Genomic DNA, 11,358 nt, shown 5'->3' with positions numbered 1-11,358 from the left:
ATATGAATGGCTTTTTTTTTAATACAATTAATTAAAAGATGAAGGCAAAATTAAGTATGTCTTTATCTTGAGGATTATGGAGTCATCCATTTTTTTGACAAAAATGAAATAATCAATTCGCTTTATACTTGTTATCAATTATGAAAAATGCCGAGATCCACTGCTCGAGATTAAAAAAAAATGAAGTAATCGAGGGTTAGTAGGAGAAGTGGTGATTTTAGGATCTCTAATCATACTATGTTTCTCCATATTTTTTCGACATTGAGGTCTATTGTTGTGTTATTGGCTTATTTGAATATTATTTTAATTTTAGGGAATACTATCGACTCAGAGATCGCGGTTTTGGTATTCACTCTAATCTTCCGGATTCCTTCAACGGTACAATAGGGGTATTCATAATACTGTGTTAAATTTAAAATGTTTTACCATGTTAAATGTCATAAGTATAGCATTGTGAGCAGCCCTATTTAAAGTCATGTTAAATGGTAAATGCATAAGAGCTCCTAGCGGATTTTTTGAGCAACTTGTTTAGTATCTTTCCTTCCAAAACTTCATGTTATTGTTTACTTCTAAGTTTTTATTAAAGTAATTTATTATAACATGCTTAAAATGAGTGTAAAAGTTGGCTACTGATTGTTTTGTTTTTTTAAAAGTCCAAAACAAAATAGAAAAGAAAAAAAAACACTACGAGTAAGTAATCTAATACGATGAAAAATAAAACGGTGACAAGCTCAGCTGGTCTGTTTCATGACGTCATTCTCCATTTAACAGACCTAGTAACAGATTCTCAGCTATGTTACATGTTTTATCGTTTTACATGGTAAATGGAGGAAATATTTCTCCATTTAACATAACTTTTTCCATTTAACACGCTTTAACATATTAAACTAAAGATCATGAATACCCATAATACATGTTGGCCTATCACAGGAACTATGTTAGACATTGCTGCAGCTCTTAAGTCAGCACGCACGCTTACATATCAGGTAATTAATCAATATTTTCTTGGATCTGCACATGGATTGGTTGTATGTGTAACCGAAACCTATCAGATTTAGTTTCCTCTAATATTAGAGAAATGCCTTTTGTGATTCACTCTTTGCAACGTCTTAATATATTTTTTCGATAATAAAGTCTACTATAGGTTAAACAATGCAACTATTTACAAAGGCACTACCGATTGTAACTTCCGTATAGATTTCAATAAACATTTCGGATATCTTTGAGATTGTGGTATATAATTGGGCTATCGGAGGCTCTTACTGAAGAGAAATGTCTTAAAGTGCAATAGAGTAAACTGGCCTAGATCAAACGAAAAGTGTAACTCATGTGTTCTCCTTCTCAAAAAATAAATCCCATAAAGTCGAAATTACTAATAGTGATTCCCTCAAGGCCTCTCATCCACAGGGAGGGGAAAGCAGCGAACTACGAAGCAACCCATTGCATTGAATGCCTCTCATCCATTACCTCAGTATTCGTCTAGAATCGTGGTTAAAGAGATAGCTCTTCGGAACGGTTTTTCTAATGAAGAATTTTTCGCAACTGTGCAAGATGAACCCGTTACCATCGATACCGGTTTTTTTTTCCATCAACTAGCGATAGGGAAGTAATTTTTGGGAGTTTCAACTGCTTTTTTCACTTCTCCGCCGTTTTTTTTTTATTTTTCGAGGGCTTTAGATATTAATAAAATAAGTAATTCACTTTGTAACCGGTAACTTTTGATGATTTGTAAACTACTGCTGTAACTTAAATTATAGTGATTACTAAATTTCAAATTTAACTGATTTTAGAAGAGGAGAAGATGGCTAGGGGGTGCGGTCAGCAACAAGAGTTAATGGCCTGGTTGTGGTGTACGCTTCTGCAATTCCTGCCATCGAGCTGAAGGGGGCGCTGGTGTCAGAGTCTGGAATAGGGGATTGGAGGGAGTCAAAGAACTTAACATGTCTCCGACCAATGAACTCTGATACTGTGTGGAGATCGAGGAGCTCATGTAGTTGTTCGGGCCATCCTTCGCAGCATGCTGTCCTGGAATCCCTGAAGGTGGCGCTGCGTGCCGTCGAACCATAGAATGGTGCTCCATTGACCAGCTCTACCCGAATCTGCCTTCACCATTAACTTCGGTTGAGTATTGAGAAAGATCAGCGTCCATTGTGCTTCTTTACATGTTTACGTTAACATGCACTCCAAAGAAAGTTCTTCAGCTTATGTTCTGAAGCTCTTGTGTTAAAAGGAAAAGTGCACCACTGAGTAACTGTCATCCCCACAATCTAAACTGGTCTGAACCTTGTGCGAAAAGATGAAGAAATGTACCAACTATGATGACCACACAAAATAAAACTTCATGAGAATACTTAAGACAGTGATGATAACTTGTTTTAAATCGAAAAATACAATGCCTTTAAATAATACTTTATTCAAATATAAGTACACAATCTTGAAGAACTTGATAAAATAACTTATTCCTACTTCAAATTTATTATTGCTTTATATCATAGCACATGAATTTCATGCTACTATTTATGACTGTACTTACTTATTATCATTATTATTAAAGTTATATATTAAAACAAAATGGCATTATCATTAGTTATCCATTGCTTCATAAATAACTGATATATCAACAATACAAATCAGATATAAGAGTTAACATTAATACATAAAATCTCTAACAACCTAAAAGAAGGAAATGGGAAAGTAATAATGCTGGCGAGATACATTTTTTTTTCTGACACAAAACATATTTTTGAGAAGGAAATGCAACAAACTGATTTTCATGACAAACCTTTAGCGTTAAAACAACTAATAATATAGATTATGTATAAATTTAAATGAAATTAGACATATACATTAAATATTTTTTATTTACATACAATGATTTGAAACTGTAGCTATTTTTTATTCCCCATAACTATGATACTTGGCAGACTCATCAGTTTTTACTAGTGATTATACGTAGTGTTCATTAACCTAATGAAATAACGGATGTTTTTCTCCTTTTGTAATATTAGTATGAATCTTACTGCTGTAAATGCAGACATTGACGAAATATAATCATGAGTTGGTAAATCATATTTATTGAGTAAACACAATGATGGGCGGAGAAAACACTTAATCTAATAACAAAAATCGATATCGTGGTTATAGCAGTCCATTTTCATTCAGTATTTGCCACAAAGACTGACCATTTCACGCCGCAACTGATCAGAAATGGACAGCAATGCAAAATATTTCGTAGAGACAGCTTTCGAGCAGATTTACCTTTTTCCTAGACTCGTTGGCACATTTCCATTGGATCGTAACTACAAACTATCATGGGGGCTGTTAGTTTTTATAATCGACCTAATCTTGAACGTTTTTGTATCGATATACGACTTCTCGAAGAATAGAAATGTTTTCAGAGGAACTATTTTAGTTACTCGTCGAATCTTCATGCTACAGCCAGCGTTCGTGAATTTTGCTAATCTGTATTTTACATTTGGGAGATTGAGGGAAATTTTTAAAGAACTCCTTGCTTTTGAACAGTTTACACAAGAAATTGGTGTAGTTTGGACCTTTCGCTACAGATGGTGGAACAAATACCTGTGTTTGCTCATGGTCTTGATTTCGATTGGGATCGAATTTTCATTTATTGATTTCAATGAAACGATTAGGCACACTGTAAAACGCTTTCACAATTACGTCGCAATTTACTCAATCGCTGAACAGATTTCTGGAACTACTTCACTTCTGGCATCTGCCATTTCGCACCTTAAGAAAATCAAAGATGACAGACAGGTGTTGAGAAAGTTGGAGCAGTTGATACGCCTTCGCAGAAATATAGAAGATTATTTCGGCCCCCAAATTCTGGCTTTGACTGCAGTGTCATTTGTATCAGCAGTGTTATTATCTTTTTGGTTAGTAACAACGGGATTGGACATGATAAATTCATCAATTTTCATTTTTGAAGTTGTGTTCTCTTTAATGGCCATATATATACCATTACTCTCAATTGCATCCCAGGTATGTAATTTATTTAATTATAAAATCTAACAAAACATTCTCGAGCAAACATCGAAATTGTATATATTTTACAAAATCAAATGAATATTGTAACTTAAATGATTACTATAATAACATTGATACAAGAACCAATGAAATGTAGTTGTATGTATCGTCTGCATTCTTAAGTCATATAAACGTATAAATACAAAATGCTGTAAAAAAATGAATACAAAAGTGGAACAAATATAAACGGTATAAAATCAATACAAAAGTGAAACAAATACAAACTATATATAAAAAAAAAACTAGATGACTAAAACATGTGATAATTAAAAAATGAACAATGGAATGAGAAAAGTAACTCAAAAAACTAATCTAACATCACTGAACACTTTCACTTCTCAGTCAAACTCAAACCGTAACACACACTTCCCTCTCCTATCTCCTCAGAATGGCCTTCATTGATCAGTGACGTGACAACAATTCCTTCTTCTCCTTCTGCAGGATTGTCACAGGAAGTAATAATAACACAAAACAACTAATAATATAGATTATGTATAAATTTAAATAAAATGAGACATATACATTAAATATTTTTTATTTACATACAAGTTTTGAAACTGTTGCTATTTTTTATCACCCCTAACTATGATACTTGGCTGAATCATCAGTTTTTACTAGTAATTATAAGTAGAGTTCATTAGTGTAATGAAATATTGTGGTGAAATAAAGGATGCTTTTCTCCTCTTGGGCTCTTGTACGATTAGTATGAATCTTACTGCTGTAAATGATATAACAGCAGACATTGACGAAAAAAAAAAGAGTTGTTAGCCCATATTTATTGAGTAAACACAAAAATAGGCGGAGAAAACACTTAATCTAATGACAAAAATCTATATCGTGGTAATACCAAGACATTTTCATTCAGTATCTGCCACAAAGACTGACCATTTCACGACGCAACTGATCAGAAATGGACACCAAGGCAAAATATTTCGTAGAGACAGCTTTCGAGCAGATTTACCTTTTTCCTAGACTCGTTGGTACATTTCCATTGGATCGTAACTACAAACTATCATGGGGGCTGTTAGTTTTTATAATCGACTTAATATTGAACGTTTTTGTATCGATATACGACTTCTCGAGGAATAGAAATATTTTTAGAGCAACTATTTTAGTTATTCGTCGAATCCTCATGCTACAGCCAGCATTCGTGAATTTTGCTAATCTGTATTTTAGATTTGGGATATTCAAGGAAATTTTTAAAGAACTTCTAGCTTTTGAACAATTTACGCAAGAAATTGGTCTAGTTTGGACCTTTCGCTACAGATGGTGGAACAAATATCTGTGTTTGCTCATGGTCTTGATTTCGATTGGGATCGAATTTTCATTTATCGATTTCAATGAAACGATCAGGCACACTGTAAAACGCTTTCACAATTACGTCGCAATTTACTCAATCGCTGAACAGATTTCTGGAACTACTTCACTTCTGGCATCTGCCATTTCGCACCTTAAGAAAATCAAAGATGACAGACAGGTGTTGAGAAAGTTGGAGCAGTTGATACGCCTTCGAAGAAATATAGAAGATTATTTCGGTCCTCAAATTCTGGCTTTGACTACAGCGTCATTTGTATCAGCAGTTTTATTATCTTTTTGGTTAGTAACAACGGGATTGGACATACTAAATTCATCAATTTACTTTTTTGAAGCTGTGTTTCCATCAATGGTCATATATGTTTCTTTGCTGTCAATTGCATCCCAGGTATGTAATTAATTTAATTATAAAATATAACAAAACATTCTCCAACAAAAATCAAAATTATATATATTTTAAGAAATCAAATGAATATTGTAACTTAAATGATTACTATATTGATACTAGGATCAATGCAATTTGGTTGTATCGTCTTCATTCTTAAATCATTTAAACGTATGAACTAATGCATTTGTAACTAACTTAAAAACATTTCAAATTAAAAAAATCTGATATTAGTCAATCTCTAATCAAGAACAGAAGTTATCCCAAAAGCTTTTACTTTTTTTAAATGCGTGGGGCCCGCCACCTCCTTCCACTTGTAATCGAAAAATATTTGTTTTTTTCACCCCTAGTGTTAGTGGAATGCCTTTAGTGATTCTCTCCCTCCCATCTTAATCTTTACTTATTTTTTGGATCTTAAAGTCTACTATAGGGTTATGGGTGCAACTAATTTACGAAGGCACTACCGAATTAAAGATCACGTACCATTTTAACTCTCGTACAGATTTGTATCAACTTTTGCGATTTCATTTACATTTTGGAATATAATTGGGCAATCGGTTTTTTGTTTCAATAAAACAAAATTATCAATACTCTTTAATCAAAATCTCTATCTCAGAGGTACACCACACAATGATCATTGATATTTGAAACATTTTACAGACCAAGAATTCAGCTTTTGCTACAGATACTTTTACATTTTGGAATATAATTGGGCAATCGGTGGCGTTTTTTTTTTTTACAGAAACTTCTTCTAAGTGCAGTAGAGCAAATTATACTGGATCAAACGACAGTCGTAACTCCTAGTGCTTTTTTCCACAAATAATGACCATAAAGTTGACATTACTAATTAGGTCTCTCTGCAATTGCCCATCGGGCTTTGTCTATCGTCCCGATTCGGAGTAGACAAGATGACTCTTCGGAACTGTTTTTCTGATGATAAAATTATTTCGGATTGGAATTATCATAAAAAATAATAACAAAAATTATCAATACTCTTATAATAATAGTCTCTATCTCAGAGGTACACCACACTATTATCATCGATATTTGACAAATTTTACAAACCAGGAATTCAGCTTTTGCTACAGACATTGCTAATATAAAGTACTTCTGTTGGAGATAATCCTTTCTTTGGTTCATCGAAGTGGCAGGTGAAAGTGATATGGACGCCAAAAGAAATAAGTTCGGCGAATTTTCTCATTTGTGTCATGATCTTCAAATCGACGATGACCAACATCCATGGTGCCACGACGACCACGACGACTTCAGTCTTCGAATGAGACACATTTCGATACATTCTTGACATTTCTTGTAATTAACTTTTCAGTCCATTTGTCACTCTTATATCGCAACTAAATCCCAGCAGAACGTGATCGGTTAGAACTTCAGACGAAAAATGGCCAACAACATGAACCGTGGTCCCCCCCCATCGAGTCACACGTTTGGATCGTTCGCGCATTTTAGTGCGAATTCGGACGACTCGATTTCGCAGCTTTTCGCTCCCAGAGGACTAACACATATTTGGTAATGCTTTTAACAGGTCTTTCTCGGTCAGTGTGCAGGATGCACCCGTTACTGTGCTTTTATCACCAACTAGTGTTAGGGAAGTAAGTACCTTTTGAGAGTTTAAAATGCTATTTTTCACCTACCTCCCATTTTTTCGCTTCCCATCAGATCGCTTTCCTCTGCAGCGATCGGGATTCCACAAAGCCCTTCCGATCTGGCGCCGTATAGGTACTCGTTCGAAGCCTCACCTGGCAGGTTGAGCACTTTCTTAATTCCTGCCCTAATTGTTTCGTCTACCCTAGTCCAATCCCCCTTGGGGAATTGGCCATTTCTCATTTGGAAGTTTAGTGCTGGATAGACGAAAGTCCTAAGTTCATCGATTTTCTGCCAGGGGGTCAGCTTGGACGTCTGGATTGCCCCCGGCTTCGCCACTATTTCCTCCATACTAGCCTTAGGAGGCAACGCCTGGAACCCAACCGGGACGCCCAGAAAACTCTGCATATCGCCCTCCTGTAGATAGTCGATGTTCGTTCCTTCTATACTAAATAGAGAATCACGGATCCCCACAGGTGTCTTACCAGACAAATGCATTGACCGGGATTTTGTGGGATTGATCCGCAGCCCGATCTTGTTCAGTGCCTCAGTTTCTTTGTCGATCTGTCTCTGGAGGCCCTCTGGACTAGAAGAGAGAAGGGCGATGTCATCCGTATAGGCTAGGACTGTGTGCTCATCACCGGAGTTTAGCGCTTATATCACGTGATCTATCCCCAGGATGAAGAGGAGCCCACTTAAGGGGCATCCTTGCTTGATAACTCTGTTTATCCCGATAGGATCAGAATCACCAGAGAGGGTGCTTACAGTGGTGAAGAATTCTGTGTAGAGGTCTCGGATGATCTCCACCATTGCGCTTCCGACCCCCTCATTACTAGTGCTCCGGTGATACAGGCATGAGGGAAGGATCCAAATGCATCTGAAATGTACAGCCATGCGGTGCTGAGTTCGCTCTTGTTTCTTCTGGTAGCTACCATCCGCTGACGGAGAACAAAGTTGTGCTCAAAAACTCCATCATAAGCGGTGAACCCTTTCTGGTAGTGTGACAGGACCTCATGGACCCTACACCAGGACGATATCCGGTCAGTCAGGACTCCAGAATAAATTTTGTATATCGTCCTGGTGAGGGCAATCGGTCTATTATCCTTTATCTGAGAGGGAGATTTAATTTTGGGAAGAAAAATGGTCTTGGAGTCCTTTCATTCAGCAGGGACCCTGCGGTGCTTGAGGCAAATGTTAAAAATGAGGGCTAATAGCTTGCCCTCAGGGTCTACCTTCCACCAAGATCTATAGTCGATGCCATCCTCCCCGGGGCCGAGTTCTCGAATCGTCGTAGGTGGTCAACTACCTCTTCGGGGGTTAAAGCAGTCATGACGACTTCCTCTCCCGACATCGGGACCCCGTCGCGCACACTGGCGTCGAAATCTCCCAAACTGTCTCCCTCCAGACGCGCAGTTACCTGATCCAAGGGAAGGTCGCACTGCACGGAGGGCTCCCCCATTACCATTCTGATAGCTTTCCGTCTGTTAAGACGATAGATCCGCTGGATGGTGCTGGGATCAGAGGGGTTAATAGTCTATCTCCCTGGTCCTCTTCTCTCCTTCAGTCGAATCTTACATATAAGACGGACCTTTTCTATTATTTTGATAAGTAACCCCTCAAAAGCCATCCATGACTCGTTCTCCGCATATAATTTAAAAATCTTCCTCAGATAGTTTTTGTACTGTTCAAGTAGGGCATCCTCTTCTTCTTTAGGAGCACATCTTCTTAAGGAAGTCCTGATTGCTCCATGGCCACTAAAAAAGGAAAATATTATTACAGTTGTTTTTAATTTAAAATGGAAATTTAATTCAATTTTAAATAAAAATGTTCTTTTTTTAAAAATTTAATGTTCGGAAATTGCTCATCCTTCAGATGCCTTTCATATACAAGCACAGATGGTTTAATTAATTCAGGAAATGTCAAAATGGAACAAAAATTATATGATAAAAACAAAGAAATAATAACAAAATTATCAATACTAATAAAAATCTCTAACTCAGAGTTACACCACAAAATGATCATTCATATTTGACAAATTTTACAGACCAAGAATTCAGGTTTTGCTACAGATACTTTTACATTTTCGAATATAATTGGGGAATCGGTGGCGCTTTTTTTTTTTCAGAAATTTATTTAAAGTGCAGTAGAGCAAATTATACTGGACCAACGACAGTCGTAACTTTTAGTGCTTTTTTGCACAAATAATGACCATAAAGTTGACATTATTAATTAGGTCTCTCTGGAAATGCCCATCGGCCTTTGTCTATCGTCCCGATTCGGAGTAGACAAGATGACTCTTCGGCACTGTTTTTCTGATGAAAAAATTATTTCGGATTGGAACTATCATAAAAAATAATAACAAAAAATATCAATACTCTTTAATAATAATCTCTATCTCAGAGGTACACCACACTATTATCATCGATATTTAACAAATTTTACAGACCAGGAATTCAGCTTTTGCTACAGACATTGCTAATTTAAAGTACTTCTGTTGGAGATAATCCTTTCTTTGGTTCATCGAAGTGCCAGGTGAACGTGATATGGACAAAGACGCCAAAAGAAATAAGTTCGGCGAATTTTCTCATTTGTGTCATGATCTTCAAACCGACGATGACCACCACTTCAGTCTTCGAATGAGACACATTTCGATACATTCTTGACATTTCTTCTAATTAACTTTTCAGTCCATTTGTCACTCTTATATCGCAACTAAATCCCAGCAGAACGAGATCGGTTCGCACTTCGCACGAAAAATGGCCAACGATATGTACCTACCTAGTGAACGCGTTTGGATCGTTCGTGCGTTTTAGTGCGAATTAGGACGACTCGATTTCGCAGCTTTCCGCTCCCAGAAGACTAACACGTATTTGGTAATGCTTTTAACAGGTCTCTCTCGGTCAGTGTGCAGGATGCACCCGTTACTGCGCTTTTATCACCAACTAGTGTTAGGGAAGTAAGTACCTTTTGAGAGTTTAAAATGCCATTTTTCACCTACCTTCCATTTTTTCGAGGGGTTTAGTAATTGATGAAACAATTAATTCACTTTTAAACTGTTGCTAAATAACAGTGAACGTGAAATTCAAACTTTTGATGAAATATAATACTGCCCACGCATCGTAAATTATAATAGTACCGTCTTGGGAACTCTGTTATTCGAACTTAACACCTTCCTTTTCCTTGCCGACTCCAACGCTTCTTTCCGGTTCTCGAAGGGGACGGTAACGTCTATAACGAAGGCTCTGTCTCCCTTAGTCAAAAGAAGGTCCGGGCGCAGGCCGGAGTCGTCGACCGCTTGATTCAATCCGACGACAGTGTATCCTCGGTTCTTCGCCGTCTCTTCCAATCGGATGACAATGGCGTCATGCCTCTTCTGGCGCAGCACTGTGTGCACATTGCACTGGCCCAGCACATGTGCTAGGCATTCATTACTGAAAATGCACCGCCTGCAGCCCTTATCGTGGTCGTCTCCGTATCTGCGATGTCCATTCAAAGGGACCAACTGGAGTCTTGCCCTGTGTATGAATCTCCAGTCAGCAAAGGAAAGGAAATCGCCGGTATGGAGGAAGTGTCTGGAGTCCGAGAGTTCTTCATGGCATCGGGTACTCTTCCTTAAACTAATTTCCTTGTTATAGTGATTCATAAAAAATCATTTTTAATTATAGAATATATTTTTAACTATGGTATTTTATTATGTTATAGTTTTGTTTGAACATATTTTTACAATTTTTTTAAATTTATTTATTATACTGAAATAATCACCTATTTGATTTTTTTTTTTTTTCATTATTCTTTTGCTGTCTAAATATTTACTTGAAACTTTTTGATTGGTGGTCTTTGATTTTTCTGTTATCATAGTTAATGTGTTCATACTATACTTCATTGAGTACTTTGTATCGGTAAATTTCTGGAAAGGATTTTTTATATATTATTTTTTTAAATGTTTTTTATAAGGTTATTATCTGTTATTATTGTTTTTTAAATTAAAATATTGGGTTCTTGGGAGGTTTGAATAA

This window comes from Halyomorpha halys, unplaced genomic scaffold (genome assembly GCF_000696795.3).
Source record: "Halyomorpha halys isolate HHAL.00 unplaced genomic scaffold, Hhal_1.1 Scaffold265.1, whole genome shotgun sequence".
NCBI classification, from domain to species: domain Eukaryota; kingdom Metazoa; phylum Arthropoda; class Insecta; order Hemiptera; family Pentatomidae; genus Halyomorpha; species Halyomorpha halys.
This window is presented reverse-complemented; position numbering follows the sequence as displayed.